Source organism: Aulonocara stuartgranti, assembly GCF_965226115.1.
Source record: "Aulonocara stuartgranti genome assembly, chromosome: 7".
In the NCBI taxonomy this organism is placed as follows: Eukaryota; Metazoa; Chordata; class Actinopteri; order Cichliformes; family Cichlidae; genus Aulonocara; species Aulonocara stuartgranti.
The window spans coordinates 50692143-50708282 of NC_138945.1; the positions used below are offsets into that span (position 1 = coordinate 50692143).

At 41.6% G+C, this 16140-nt stretch overlaps 2 long non-coding RNA genes across 3 annotated transcripts in view; both read left to right on the forward strand.

The window, feature by feature from the left end:
* The window catches only part of LOC309711934, a 185005-nt gene that overhangs the window by 157280 nt on the left and 11585 nt on the right, over positions 1-16140 (forward strand). The window lies entirely within an intron of this gene.
* The window catches only part of LOC309711932, a 27504-nt gene continuing 11364 nt past the window's right edge, over positions 1-16140 (forward strand). For both annotated transcript variants that reach the window (XR_014278136.1, XR_014278137.1), the window contains exons 1-2: positions 1-1736; positions 9147-9224. This is a non-coding gene — a long non-coding RNA (uncharacterized lncRNA). The remainder of the gene's footprint in view (positions 1737-9146; positions 9225-16140) is intronic.

The window sequence follows — 16140 nt, forward strand, 5'->3', positions numbered from 1 at the left end:
TGCCGTGTTGGACATGTGATGAAAAAGTGACTGGTTCGCGCGCTCTGCTACACCTCCTATTTCATCATCAGCCGAGCTTTTCTACCCCTTCACTGTATGCATGTCTGTCTCCTCCTCTCGGATTCTCTCTCTCCCTCTCTCTCTCTCCCCCTCTCCTCGTCTTCTCTCTCTGAATCGGTCGCTCCTCTCTTTCTGCTAGAGCCACACGCAAGGGGGAGACTTGAGCTCTGCGAGGGGAGAAAAAAAAAAAGACAAAAAGTCTGCTGCTATTTCTACAGTCAGGGCCTCCCCGCAGCCCGCCCTGCCATAGATGGATCTTTTTTTTTTTTACTCACTACTAGCTGGATTTTAACCCTCTGCCTCCAACTAGCTGCACAGCAGCTCTGCAAAACCTGGCAACAAGTGGCTTTTTTTAGGGGCCCTTTTCTTACTTTTGGCACATTGATTTTTGCACCGCTCTGGATTTTTGATCACTTATCTGCTTTTCTGTTGCTTATTTTCTAAAACTGTACCTCATTTTCCTCTTCTTTTTTTGTTTGTTTGTTTAGTTTTATTAGGTTTTTTTTTCCCCTTGCTGGTTTTTAGCCATGTTTATTTGGTTTCTCTCATTTTGGATCAAAATTTTCCAAGGTGGTGTTTCTCCATCTGATGGGCCTTGATCCACCTGGAATGCCAGGGGCGCCATTTTTGACGGGTAACCTTTTTGTGGTGGTGGGCTTGTGGCCGGGATGTCCATGGATGGCAGTCACAGAGTGACCAGTGTCTCAGTAGGGTATACGTGTGCGTTTTAAAGGAGATGTTTCGTAATCCGCGCCAGCGACTGGCGTGAAGTACCGCACCTTGTTTGTATTTACTCTGCTTCTCCTCCTGTTTCCTCTCCATGTCCTCTCTCCTTCGCTGTCTCCTTGTGTCTCTTTCTCACTCTTGTTCTCTCTCTTTCACGCCGACTCGCTCTCGAGGGCAAATGAGTGGTGCGCTGAGCCGGAGCTCTTACTGGGACAGGTGCCAATTGCAAACAAAAGAAATTAACAGGCAATAAGCGAAAAAAAAAAGGGGGGAAGCAAATTGTCGAATTGCAAGTTGTTGAGATGTCACCAGTAGCTGTGCACGTTACGTCGCCGCATGACCGGTTTGCATTATTGTTGCGTTACGTTATCAAGTATTAAAGTAAAACAGAGGTTTGAATACTTTGCTTCACTTATTCCAGTGAAGGCATTTCACTTGAGAAGAGGGAGGGAGTAATGTGAGAGAGAAGCATATAGACTTGTGAATTATTCATGTGCTCAGCCAAGGCTGAGACTGGACTGGTTGTGCTATTTGCATGCATCAGACATGCTGTTTGTCTGTTTGCTAACATTCCTCATTCAAAGACTTGTTAACTAGCAGCCGGGCTTAGCTGGAGTCTCGCAGACAGCCTCATGGCCTCCTATTGTTTCAGGCCTCACCGGGCCTGGACCCAGCTGGTGGCAGGCAAGCCATGCAGCCCTGAGCTTTGGGTTGAGACTGTGGTTGAAGGAGGGATTTGTGCCTGGAGGTGAGACTGACGTGGGCACTGAGGCTGGAGCTGAGGCTGAGGCACGGCTGTGAACGGGACATTCTGAGGGAAATCACAGGGTTATGCAAGAAGCACCAAACTGGAGCTTATGGCTTTCTCCTCTTCTTGACAGAGATGTGGATCAAAGCGGGAAGAGCTTCCGAACCTCACCGGACATTTAGCGTCTTTGCTCTGGTAACTGGTGAGTAATTTTCATTTAAAATATGCCTATGGATGCATGGTTTCCGATGTACTTTATCAATGTGTTTGCATTTTGGACGTTCAGTTTTCGCAGGAATCCTGTACAAATAAACATCTCGATGAATTTGAGGTCTTTGCACAAAGTTTCTTTTCACCTGAGCGAGCATTTATGCATCTGAATTTAAAGCCCTGCACTTAGAACAGCAGATATCAGAGCGTTAACAGCTATTCTCATGATTTCAAGAACATTTCCCCACTAAAAATTTCTACAAACTCATTCATAGTTTAGCGATACGCACAAAAAAGGCAGAAAAGCACTCTGTTGACCGGATAATCCTACTTTAATGCAATCAGTGAGTAAGTGCAAGGCCACAGTTGTGGAGGTATTTCATATGAGTGATGCTGTCCGAGCTTAGAATGCACTGTATGAAGAGAAGCACGTGGTGCGCTGATCATTTCGATCAGTTTAATGTTTTCAGAAGCTTTTGGAGGGCGTCTTAATTTTTACAACTATTTATTTTTAAATGGCAAATTTCTTTGAGTTCGTGCTTTTACAGTTTGTACTTGGTAAGCTTATATTTTATTCAAGAAAACGGAATAGAGAATAACTCACCATTTCTTCACCATTTGCTTTTGTATACATAATTTTTGTTAATCGGAGGATTCCTTCATATTTTTTCCCCACTTTTGGATCTATACCTTACATGTCTGAATACAGATTTTACAAGACTTGTGCTTTTGATAGAAGCGCTTTACATACAACTACAGATGCTTTTGTTATTATGTTGATACTAATCGCATTTCTCTTGATTTGATGGAAGAACAAACCTGAATGAGCAACAAACGCAGCAGTTTCACCAACAAGAGAATTTATAAAAAATGACTGTGGATATTGTGAATTTAATGATCAAGATCATGGGAAATCTGTACTGCTTGAATGTTTTTAAGACATTAAAATAGCAAAGTATATTCCCAAGTCTAATGAGAAAAATCTTCTTCAAGGTGTCGCTTGAAAGTATAATCAAATTTGCAGTAAAGCTGTTTTCTGATTGCGTTTTTTGAAAATTGCGGAAATTTTCTAGTTTAATCAACAAAAGTTTGCGTATTTGTCGAATATTCTGCTTTGGATTTCAGATGTGCTGTGTTATGTTGGGTGTCGGGTTTTACATAGAAGATGACTTTTTTTGAAGGACAAAGTCAAAATGATTACTCAAAGCTTTCAAGAGTGAGGCTTACTGTTGCATATGTAGCTTATTATGCTCATTCATATGAATGTAAGCTTTGCTGTACTAGCTGTGGACACATGGTTTTGGCTGGAGGAGTATCTCGCTACTCCACCCCAAGGCCTTTTTGGCACTGAATGGCAGGAGTGCAGTGGAAGGTTGCATGTCGAGAGGCAGATGGCAGGGTTTTCAGCATTTTCTCTCTGTGTGTAAAAGCATACCTACAACAACACAACAGCCTGGTACAACCCACAGTGGGTGCACTGAAGCAAACTAACAGTTTATTGCATCTACACAGCAGAGCTAGCAATGGGACACACACAGACACAGTCACACATACACACTAATACAAATTTACCGTCAAACGTGCGCGTAAATGTATTTGTGTAGTTAATAGTAGTTCATAATAATTGTACTTTTTTTTGTTGATGCTTTCTTGGTGTATGATGTGAGGTTTAGTCAAATAGTTGGTTAGAAGCATTTTTTCATGTAATTACCAACAGCAAAGTGGCTCAAATGGCTTCTTTTAATTTTTAATTTTTATTTTATGTAAATGGAAATATGTACTTAATATAATGCAGAAGCAAAGCAGACACCAAAACTGCATGCCACAGCTAAAACACCAAGTTCTCAAACTTGAACTTGACTGTCCTTGAACTTGAATGGGGGGGAAAAAATCAACAATTATTCTTAGTCTTAGTATGTTAGTTAAAACATATGGTGCTAACAAAAATCCAACTGAAAAAACGTGGGACATTTTTTAATAGATAAGCAAAAAGAAAGTGTGTGTGTGTGTGAGGGGGGTGCACTATGCAAAAGATTATTTGTCATGTTCAGTTATTTTTCTACAATATTCGCAGCAATTCTGTAAGTAATTTATTACTGTTTTTATTATATGTATCATACTGAGGTAACCCTGCTACTTTTAATTTATTACTCACTTTCAGTTTAATTTATATTTGAGTTTGTCCATGTGAAACTCAAAAATGTCATGACGCGTAGTAAAAAGAGAAGAAAATATAAAAACGGATGAATATGTGCACATGTGCACGTCCTCATTTTTTTCTGCCAAGTGTAATTGTTTAAAACAAATCAAAAGTTTGTCCCGTGAAGTTTTTTTTGTAAGCACACGTCTTCATAGAGGAAACTAAACAGAAAGCGTAAAAGAAAAATGTGTATGCTAAAACACTGTTTTTAAAGTATTTACATTACTGTAGAGATCAGTTTACGGATGGCTAAGTCACAGCAGCAGCCTTTTTTGGTGTGTGTGTGTGTGTGTGTGTGTGTGTGTGTGTGTGTGTGTGTGTGTGTGTGTGTGTGTGTGTGTGTGTGTTTGCAGTAAAACAATGGTGCAAGGCATGATTGAGCATGTTTCTACTTGTTGGTGCATCATGTATATGATTGTGTTTCTTAAACATTCATATATATATATATATATATATATATATATATATATATATATATATATATATATATATATATATATATATATATATATATATATATATATATATATATATATATATATAAATACACACACACACACACACACACACACACACACACACACACATATATGTATATATATATATTTGACCACAAAACCCTTTTATTATCCCATGGCTTTTCAAGTGTCACAAAAAAATGTATTTATAACTGCGACAATTCTCAGAATTAAATTATTATTAATAATAATAGTCGTTCATAATCATTTAGTTCTATCTTTCGAATAGTGTAAAAAAGGCAATTGTTGTATGAAGTATTCTCCAAATGATCATTTATATAGTAGCAGTAATACATAATTTCTTTTGTGTGTAAAATTGCAATAATCTCTTTATACACACTTGGACATTTTCACATTTCTGAATCGTACATAATTTAAAAAAATATGTGTTTCACATCAGCAAGAATACATGGAGTGTAATATTGTTGTCTTTTGTGTTGCTGTTTCATTTTGCACATTTTGATGCTCGTGTGTGTGTGTGTGTGTGTGTGTGTGTGTGTGTGTGTGTGTGTGTGTGTGTGTGTGTGTGTGTGTGTGTGTGTGTGTGGTGAGGCAGACTGCTGTCTGAGTGTTTGAGTTTGAAGTTTTGAGTATGTGGTTGAGGTCGTGTGTGAGTGCTCAGCGTATTCTTACTAGTGCAACTCAGTGAAAATGAGTCATTCATGAGTACAACACAGCAATAAGCCACCGACACAGTGCTTCATTTGTTAAGTGGATAAATTGGTATTTTAGATTATGTGATTTTGTTTCATTTATGAGCTTGCTGTGATGTTGTGAATTTCATCCAATTTCCTCCTGGCTAATATGAAATCCAGATTGGAGTGATGAATGGGGGCCAAGTCACCACTCACTGTAAATATATTTTTGTGCCATAATAATGAAGCCGCTTTGAATTCTGCTGCTTAAAGCGGCTTCAGTGTGCTGTTAAAAATACAATAAAACTGAGAAAGCCAACATAATGGAAGTTATATTGTATGTCTGAGCTCTCTGGAGAGCTGTCAGGGTTTGGGATTGTGTTGTCCTACTCTGCTGTCTGGGCTTGCTCTACAAAAACGCATGTAGCACTCTTAAGTTGAATGTATTCACAGGTTCACTGTAAAAGTGTTTTCTATGTTTAAAGAATGGAAATTTTCTAGCACGTTTATCTCACTGTTTATTATGTGATCAGATATTTCTTAACTGCATGTCTGTTTCTATTAAACTTTTTACACTACTTTCCCACTTTTTAGTAAATGGTTGTGTATATTAAAGAAAATACATAAAAAAATTAAACCTGATGTGATTTTATGTCGATCTAAAATGAGTTCAAAGCTTCAATATATTGATCCATCCTATATTTAGGTGCAGGATTCTTACTGAAGCAGTAACACTATGCAGCAGGTCTGCATAGTCTTACTGCAGCGCATCTAAAGGTCAAGGTGAATTCCACCAAAACCTGCAATAAAATGCTTTTCACTGTGCTCGTGTAGGCATCGTAGCGCCTTCAACATTACAGTTAGAAAACTTTTAAAGGGGGCCCTTTAGTGCAGTCATGCCGAGTCTCTGTATTAGAAGATGACCAGGCCCCCTGTTGCTCTCCTCAACGTGGAAGAATCCATGAGTGGATCTACAGTGGCCACTACAGGCTGTGGCACACATAGGAGTTACAGTACACGAGAAAGTAGGCCAGGCCTAAACAGAGAGGAGAGAATCTAGAGAAAAAGTCCTCAATGCACGCACACACACACAAAAAAACATATACAAGAATTTTCAGTGTTCTGGTCAACTATATAAGTGCTGAAATTATGTCATAAAAACTAAAAAAAAATTATAAAACGCTGGGGAAAAACCCAAACTATGTATAGATTAACACCTAAGCTGTGTATTGAGGTGTGTTTATCTGCAGCACCACTCCTACTTTATCCGTATTTTATTTTTATGTGGTTATGTTTGGATGTTTCTGCACCGGAACCTTTGTGCAGTCTGTGTCGGTGTGTAGTCCTCGGGCAGTGATTGCAGGCAGGGTGTGAGGGCGGGACTCTGTGATAACACAGCGACCACGAGAACATTCGGTATACTAAAACATACAGACCCATTCGTGTTACAGAGACAATGCGCAACCTCCACGGTTTTGATGCTTGTGTTTGCTTCAGTTTGCTACATTTTTGCGGGGTTGAATGTATCTCCAAGTCTGTGTTTCTGCTCGTGTGTCCTTTCCTGTTTGTGAAGCATGCGCTGCGTTCACGCGAAATCTGGCAGCGCGGCATCTTTTCAAAGGGTTGCGCAAGTTATTTTGCTCGTTCGCTTCTACTTTAACAACGTGAAGCTATCCAAAACTACTGTTTCATTTCTCTAATTCGCCGCTTTCTTCACTTTTTAGTTTGCTCGATCACTGCTGCTCTTTGTCTCTCTCTTTCTGTTCATTTACAAACAGTACCCAGCTACAACACAATGACAGGCACATATGCTGATGCTCTTACATTCATATTCCTGCACCAACAAAAAAAAAAATCCTGCTTTTTCTCACCCATCTCATCATACATGGAAGCCATTAGTCCATTACCCTGCAGACTACTGAGGACTGGACTTTTTTTTTGTTCCTTCCTGTGTTAATCAGGATGTCAGCTGGGAGTGTCACATGTAATTTATCCACAAAACCACAGCAATTCCACAGAGACGGTAAGTACAGTCATAATGACATAATATTGGACTGGGACAAAGTTTCAAGGCATGACAGAAAATTAGAATTTTCCTCCCCTGTACGTATCCCTCTTTTTTTTTTCCTCCAGACATTCTGTAAGTAAAAAAAATGCTTTACACCATGAGCAAAAGTTTGTGTTTCTTTTTTCCCCTCAATTGGACAACTCTCACATTTGAAAACTGTTTTCTCATGAGAGTTTGTTAGAAGTTTGACACATGTAATATCTGAGCATTGTAAATACTCATTGTTTTTCTCTTCCTGCCCTAATCAAACGCACTGAGGCTGTAATACACAGCATCACGTGCGAGTGTCTCTCGGCACACATCGTCGGGACAGATGCTTGTTTTATGTACCTGCCAGGCAAAGCGATATTCCAGATAATGCTCAGCTGCACCCACTCGGTTTTTTCTTTTCCAGCACTCATATATTTCTTCAGCTTTTGGCCTCTGCTGTCGCCAAGGCAATTTAGTCCGAGAAAAACTGCAGAATCAGCAACCTCGTTCCACTCGGAGGTAAAATTGGAAGTGTTGAAAAGCCTCGCCTGCAACCCTCCCCCCCCCCCGACTATCAAAATACTGTAAATCCCTTTCCTTCAGCTCACCTCCACTCCATCACTTTCTACTGCTCGTCACTGATGAGCTAAATTATGTTGGCTGCATTTACTGTTGGCAACGTTTAGTGAACTGGATTGGTTTGGGCTGGGTTTTTTTTTTTGTTTTTTTGCTCATTTTGTTTGACTACAGTTTCTGCTGACTTCTGCCATGTAATACAGCAAATACAGCACTTGATGTTTATGTAATGTGCATATACTCAGGTTTCCTCGCTTGCAATCACCAAAAGGTTTTAGAATTTCGAGTGAAGTACGACAAAAGCCTCCATACCAACACAAAACCCACCGACATAATGTATGTGTAGTTTTCTTTCTATACTCACAGCCATTCATGTGGTATATTCTCATATCATGTTGACTGTCCCATCTGCACACACACAGCCAGGTTCATGAGTCATCAACATGTATATGCACACAAACAGCATACCCACACATGCACAGAGTGCAGTGGGTGCACAGCTCGGACATGAATCTCTCTCCGTGGAGGCTGGAGGAGTTGGGTTACTCATGAGCCCATAAACATGTGCTGGCAACACTCCGAGGTACTGCACTGTAATTACAAACGTTAGAAACAATATATAAAAGACCCTTTGCCCGACAAGGCCGTGCTCCGCGTTGCAATTAGCATCCGTGTCCAGAATTATCACCTTTCGGCAGCTGCCGCCGCACCGAGTGAAGGCCTTAAATCGGCAGTGTCCTCCTGGGCCCGCGAAATTGTCACATTTGCTCTTTATTCTCTTCTGCGCTTATTTTTTACTTGCGCAATCTGAGATTTGGCTAACAACGCCTACCTCTGTCGCCTCGCTTCCTGTTCCACCTCCACGTGATGGCGTCACATGTGCACGACGCACGATAACCAAAAAGCTACCTTGTACATTAACTCTGCGCAGCCCGCACATGCCCTCTTCTGCGAACCGAGCATACTGTGCTGCATGTGTAAAAGAAAAAAACGAAAAAAGACTTATTAGACTCACAAGTACGTGCAGATGCACCACTTCACCCACGCATATGACACTGTGGGCTTTCGGTAACATGGTGTGCCAAAGCGTGCACATGTATGCAGCGAGTGGGCGCTACCGGGCGAGGCCGAGGCCACAGAGGAGCTTGTGTGCGTGTGAAGTGTGCGGGTGTGTTGGTGTAGGGTGAACATGCGGCAGTAAGAGTTGGCCGGTGTACAGGCAGGCAGAAGTGTAGGGTGAGCTTATTAGTAAACAGGCTACAGAGAAAAGACCCTACAGCCCTCTGCCGCTGCTACTGCTGCTGCTGGCTACTCAACCGATCAGGCTCTCTGTCTCCGCTCCTCTCGATTGTGTTTTTCACTTCCTCTCTGTTTACGTTGCTGTAAACTGTCTCTCACTCCATTCCCCCCCCCTCTCTGTCTTTCCTTCTCGTAGGCAGTGAGACAGTTTTGATCTCCAAGCGCAAACAGTTTTGGCCAGAGAGAGAAATTATGCAAACACACACTGCCGATTGTAAGTACCCCAACGTGTTAGAAATGTTTTGGGCTTTTTTTTGTACAGGATGATGTATTCTGATGCTTTTGGATTGTCTTGCATTTCAATTTCATTGAGATAGGGGCCTGTAATTAAACGCTGTGCAGATTACGTCTCCGCTTTGTCTACATGTATTTTCTTTCTCTTTGTGAGCCTGGAACAGATTAAAATCATAATGTGTTGGGCCTTTATCCCTTTTTTTAGAAAGGCCAAGGTCCCGATGGCTTTATTAGCGCAGCACATTAAGAAAGAAAAAACAAACAAAACAAAGATAATCTTTTCGCGCACATGCGCAGAAAACACTTATCCGAACTGCCTGCTAGACAACGACTTGACTCTCCCTCTCTCTCCCTATGCATGGTCCTGAAACTGTTGGAAAATGGCTTCCACTCTGTGCCTTCCAGCTCTCAGCTCCCTGCCGCCATTTTGTGCATCGCTGCCAAAGTAGTCAGGTAGCAGAAGAACAGAGTAAAGTGGGAAAGAACAAAGTGGGTGCAACTGGATGCTGGGTTCAGGGGGAAAAGGGGGGAATAAAGTCTAATAAACTGTGAAAAGGTGTGCAAATTGAGGAAGAGTAGCGCTCTAATGTACAGTGACAGGACAATTAGCGTGCCTATTTCTTATGGGGAAATGTTTTAATTGTTGTTGGCTGATTAGATAAAAATCAAGCGGCCTCCACTCTGGATCACTTCCAGCTCCTCTTTTCAACAAGCTGACCTCGAGTGGACACCATAAACAGGGCCTTTTTTTTCATAGGGGCAAATGTGCGCTGGCAGTGGCCACAGTTGTGTCGCACCCTTGCGCGTTGCCTCCAAGCCCCGCCTGCTTTCTCTCAACATAACCTGCTGTCTTGTAGCTACTTAAAGCCAGTGAATGGATAAAATCTTTAACCTCTGCTTTTTAACCTGTCTCCACCCTAACCACAGTGCACCGAGCTGGAGCTTCAGCCCATAACTGCGGCTGTATTGTACGGACTTAGTAACCCCAGGCACCACCCTGCAATCTATAGCTATAGTGACTGGCTGCCTGCGGCTCTGGAATTCTGTGTGCGCTCCACGTTTGATTATAAGTGCAGATTTTATTAAAGCCCTTCTCTCATTTACAGCCCACAGACACTAAAGCAGGTGTTCAGTAGGTGTATAAAGCTCTCTTGATCCCCCACTACAAGTCTGAAATGACACACACCATTTCTTTTTTTTAATTTTTGTTTGCTTTGCTTCTGGGACTGTTTCAGGTTAACAGCCCAGTATTGCAACAGCGAGTTAAAGAAAAGAAGAAGAAAAAGTCTGGGGTTGGGAGAAAAAAAATCATACATAATATAATTATTGTAAAGTCATAAAAGCAGAAATTATGTTAGAAAAAGCAAAATTGACCTAAAAAGCAGAGGGAAAAAAGACTTGCTTGAAATTGCAAGGTTGGATGAACCTCATCGCACCAGCTCCAAGAACTTTGTTATACATGTGTGTGTGTGTGTGTGTGTGTGTGTGTGTGTGTGTGTGTGTGTGTGTGTGTGTGTGTGTGTGTGTGTGTGTGTGTGTGTGTGTGTGTGTGTGTGTGAAGAAAGGGGCTAAAGTGTTCCACGGAAAAACAGCAAACATCAGCTATATTGTAAATGACCAGAAAATAAATGAGCAGATTGACACCATTCATCGGGTTGTACCTGTTAATAGCGTCAAGTGTTATAAAACCTCCCTCACTGTATCATTGTGCCTCACTGCTGCCATGTAACTGATTTAGACAGTAGGTGCAAAATATAGCAGAGGTCCCTCTGGCAGTAAAACCTGGCCTATTTAGGCCTGTCACATACACGTTCTCTATGAGACAGCCACTCAGTCAGCGGCAGCTCCGAATGCACTCTGTACCCTTTGACTGCTCACTCCTTAATCTGCCCATGTGCTTGCATATGGGACAGAGAGGCCTCCATGTTGTGTTTGTAGTATGAATTATGAATCCTGTTGCATAACCGCGGCCTGCTTCTAGGGCATATCACTACAACATCTACCCAGAGACCAAAGCTTGAATACATTTACCGGCCTAGACCTCTTGGAAATAATACTGTGAAGCTGTGCCTGCCTGCATTTGTTTATGGTTATATGGAGCAGATGGCCATGCAACAGGGTCATGTAGTCACACACTGGCTGCCTCACTTGTACTGTCACACGCACAAACCCCTATAGGCAGAAACGTAGCAATCTTCAAAGCATTGAAGGCGATTGAAGGCACAGCAGTTCATTCAGTCATTTTTCTTTTATACCTCACTGTTTAGGTGTGGGTAGGTGTGTGTGTGTGTGTGGGGGGGGGGGGTATTAAAAGTTGTTATCAGGATATATAACTGTATATTCCCATTTATGCTGGCAGCTATCCTGGAACTGTAGGAACTGGTGCTAAAACCTTCTGCCAAATCAATGCTAACTATGGTTGACTGCGCTGTATTTACAGCGTTAGATTTCAGCGGTGAGCCTGACTAAACGCAGCTGTAGCCTGAGAGTTACAGGCTCTTGAAGGTTACAAACTGTGCAGATCCCCGTCTGCCTGCTCTGGCCTGCTGTCTGTCAGCTGAAGTTCATATTCAGGGAGAAAGGTATTTGTTCAACCCTCTAAATATAGCTGGTGACAGATGCCGCTCAAAGGGGCACTGCCCATTTGAAAGGGGCCCTGCGAGCAGGCCGGCGCTGAACACAGTGCATGTAGACGTGTCAGAGCTATAGCCTTCCTCTAATAGACAGAGGCCTTGCAGGTCACCAGCAGCCACATGGCAGTGCACATTTCACCAGAGCTCTTTAGAGTGGCAATACGAAGATTAAGACTTTGACTTGAGCAAAAAAAGGTTACTTTTTTTGTATTTTTATACATTTATTTAACTCGGTATCAACGTAACCCACTATGGGAAACTAACACAGTTCAAGTTTCTTAAGACCTGTATCTATAAAAATACCAGTGTCCTAAGAAGAAGAAGGTGAGGGAGCATACATAGAAATAACCCCACAAAGCATAACGTGAGGGTTAACATCATTTTAAAGTGAAATCATGCACTTCTGTACCACCTATGCAAAATAAAACCAACCATCCACCTTTGAATAAATAATAAATTCTCATTGTTAAGTGCCCTCTGATAACTGTAATTTTGAATGTCTTGAGCAATAATCTGTAGAGTCATTGAAAACATAGACAGGCACCATTACTCAGGGGGCCCAGATTTGCGACAGTGTGAGACACCTGCTTTCAAGCTTTTTTTCTGGGTAGACCTTTGTCTTCAATTCAATTCAATTCAGTTTTATTTATATAGCGCCAAATCACAACAAAAGTCGCCTCAAGGCGCTTCATAGATACAGAGAAAAACCCAACAATCATATGACCCCCTATGAGCAAGCACTTTGGCGACAGTGGGAAGGAAAAACTCCCTTTTAACAGGAAGAAACCTCCGGCTCAGGCTCAGGGAGGGGTGACCATCTGCTGCGACCGGTTGGGGTGAGAGAAGGAAGACAGGATAAAGACATGCTGTGGAAGAGAGACAGAGATTAATAACAGATATGATTCAATGCAGAGAGGTCTATTAACACATAGTGAGTGCGAAAGGTGACTGGAAAGGAAAAACTCAATGCACCATGGGAATCCCCCGACAGCCTACATCTATTGCAGCATAACTAAGGGAGGATTCAGGGTCACCTGGTCCAGCCCTAACTATATGCTTTAGCAAAAAGGAAAGTTTTAAGCCTGATCTTGAAAGTAGAGATAGTGTCTGTCTCCCTAATCCAAACTGGAAGCTGGTTCCAGAGAATAGGGGCCTGAAAACTGAAGGCTCTCCCTCCCATTCTACTTTTAAATACTCTAGGAACAACAAGTAGGCCTGCAGAGCGAGAGCAAAGTGCTCTAATAGGGTGATATGGTACTACAAGGTCATTAAGATAAGATAGGGCCTGATTATTTAAGACCTTGCATGTGAGGAGCAGGATTTTGAATTCAATTCTGGATTTAACAGGAAGCCAATGAAGGGAAGCCAAAACAGGAGAAATATTCTCTCTCTTTCTAGTCCCTGTCAGCACTCTTGCTGCAGCATTTTGGATTAGCTGAAGGCTTTTCAGTGAGTTTTTTGGACATCCTGATAATAATGAATTACAGTAGTCCAGCCTGGAAGTAATAAATGCATGAACTAGTTTTTCAGCGTCACTCTGAGACAGGATATTTCTAATTTTAGAGATGTTGTGCAAATGGATGAAAGCAGCCTTACATATTTGTTTAATATGTGCGTTGAAGGAAATATCCTGGTCAAAAATAACTCCAAGGTTCCTCACAGTGTTACTGGAGGCCAAGGTAATGTCATCCAGAGTAAGAATCTGGTTAGATACCATATTTCTAAGCTTTTCAGGGCCGAGTACAATAACCTCAGTTTTATCTGAATTAAGAAGCAGAAAGTTAGCGGTCATCCAGGTCTTTATGTCTTTAAGACATTCCTGCAGTTTAACTAATTAGTGTGTGTTATCTGGCTTCATGGACAGATAGAGCTGGGTGTCATCTGCATAGCAGTGAAAATTTATGCTATGTCTTCTAATGATGCTGCCTAAGGGGAAGCATGTATAGTGTAAACAGAATTGGTCCTAGCACTGAACCCTGTGGAACTCCATAATTAACCTCAGTGTGTGAAGAGGACTCTCTATTTACATGTACAAATTGGAGTCTATTAGATAGATATGATTCAAACCACTGCAGCGCAGTACTTGTAATACCTACAGCATGTTCTAATCGCTCTAATAGGATATTATGGTCAACAGTATCAAACACTGCACTAAGGTCTAGCAGGACAAGCACAGAGATGAGTCCACTGTCAGAGGCCATAAGAAGATCATTTGTAACCTTCACTAAAGCTGTTTCTGTGCTGTGATGAGCTCTGAAACCTGACTGAAACTCTTCAAATAAACCATTCCTCTGCAGATGATCTGTTAGCTGTTTGACAACTACTCTTTCAAGGATTTTTGATATGAAAGGAAGGTTGGAGATTGGCCTATAATTAGCTAAGACTGCTGGGTCTGAGTAAAGGTTTAACTACAGCCACCTTGTAGGCCTGTGGTACATAGCCGATCATTAGAGATAGGTTGATCATATTTAAGATCGAAGAATTAATTAATGGCAGGACTTCTTTGAGCAGTTTTGTAGGAATGGGGTCTAAAAGACACGTTGATGGTTTGGAGGAAGTAATTATTGAAGTTAACTCAGAAAGATCAATTGGAGAAAAAGAGTCTAAATGAATATTAATGGTACTAAGAGTAGCTGTAGATAATATTACATCTATGGGATGATTATTGGTCATTTTTCCTCTAATGATAAGAATTTTATTTGTGAAGAAGTTCATGAAGTCATTACTAGTTAGCGTTGAAGGAATTGTTGGCTCAACAGTGCTCTGACTTTTTGTCAGCCTGGCTACAGTGCTGAAGAGAAACCTGGGGTTGTTCTTATTTTCTTCAATCAGTGATGAATAGTAAGATGTTCTGGCTTTGTGGAGGGCTTTCTTATAAAGCAGCAAATTATTTCTCCAGGCTAAATGATGATCCTCTAAATTTGTGACACACCATTTCCTCTTCAGCTTACGAGTAATCTGCTTTAGACTATGTGTTTGAGAATTATACCACGGAGTCAGGTACTTCTGATTTGAGACCTTAGTTTTCACTGGAGCTACACTATCCAGAGTCATACGTAGTGAGGAGGTAGAATTATTAACAAGATAATCGACCTCTGTTGGAGTAGCGTTCAGGTAGCTGCTCTGCTCTATGTTGGTACAGGGCATTGAAGATGATAACAGTGGGTGGATTATATTCTTAAACTTAGTTACAGCGCTTTCAGAAAGACATCTACTGTGATAAAGTCTACTCTCCACCGCTGTGTAATCAATTATTCTAAATGTAAATGTTATCAGGAAAGGATCAGACAGGAGAGGGTTTTCAGGAAACACTGTTAAATGTTCAGTTTCTATGCCATATGTTAAAGGCCCCTTTCAAGTTAAGTGGTGGGTGGGTTCTTTTACATTTTGAGAGAAGCCAATTGAGTCTAATAACAGATTAAATGCCATGTTGAGGCTGTCATTTTTAGCATCTACATGGATGTTAAAATCACCCACAATAATTATTTTATCTGAGCTGAGAACTAAAATCAGATAAAAAGTCTGAGAAATCAGACAGAAACTCTGTGTGAGGCCCAGGTGGACGATATGTGATAACAAGTAAGACTAGTTTCTGAGTTTTACAGCTGGGGTGGGCAAGGCTAAGCATCAGGCTTTCAAATGAATTAAAAGTCCGTTTTCGTCTTGCTGTGCATCCTGCAGCCTGTGTGTATATGCATGCAAATGTGTGGATGTTTCTTTGTGTATGTGCAATTGTACACTGCGTGAGAGAGATGAGAAGCAGCTGGCAAGGTTGGGCTGAGTGGTGTGGGAAACCCCTGCTGTGTACATTGTCATTACAGTGATTGGGGTCTCATTTGTTTTTTACCCCTAGAGTTGGGGCCGCAGGGCCACACTGGAATGAGCTAAGTTTGCCTAATCCAGCCCTCCTCACCTGGCATGTTTATGGCTCTGCTGCGGGATGGAGGGGTTGGAGGGGTATAAGTCAGTGGGGCCAGTTCATCTCGCAGTCTTACAGGCAGACACACACTTTAACCACTTTGGCGTGAGTACATGCACACTTGCACATGTATGCATTTGCTCATCTGCATGCACAAACACCACAAGTGTCAAGTGCGTTCAGTGCACATGCGCTAATGTGTTCTTGCAGCATCACAAACACGCGCTATGCACACACTGTACATTCAAACTTATTGATGTGAACTTTGAACTCCCTGTTCTTTCATTCCTAACACACACTTGCACAAGGTTTGCAAGCTCAGTATCTGCCTCATGCAGAGGTGA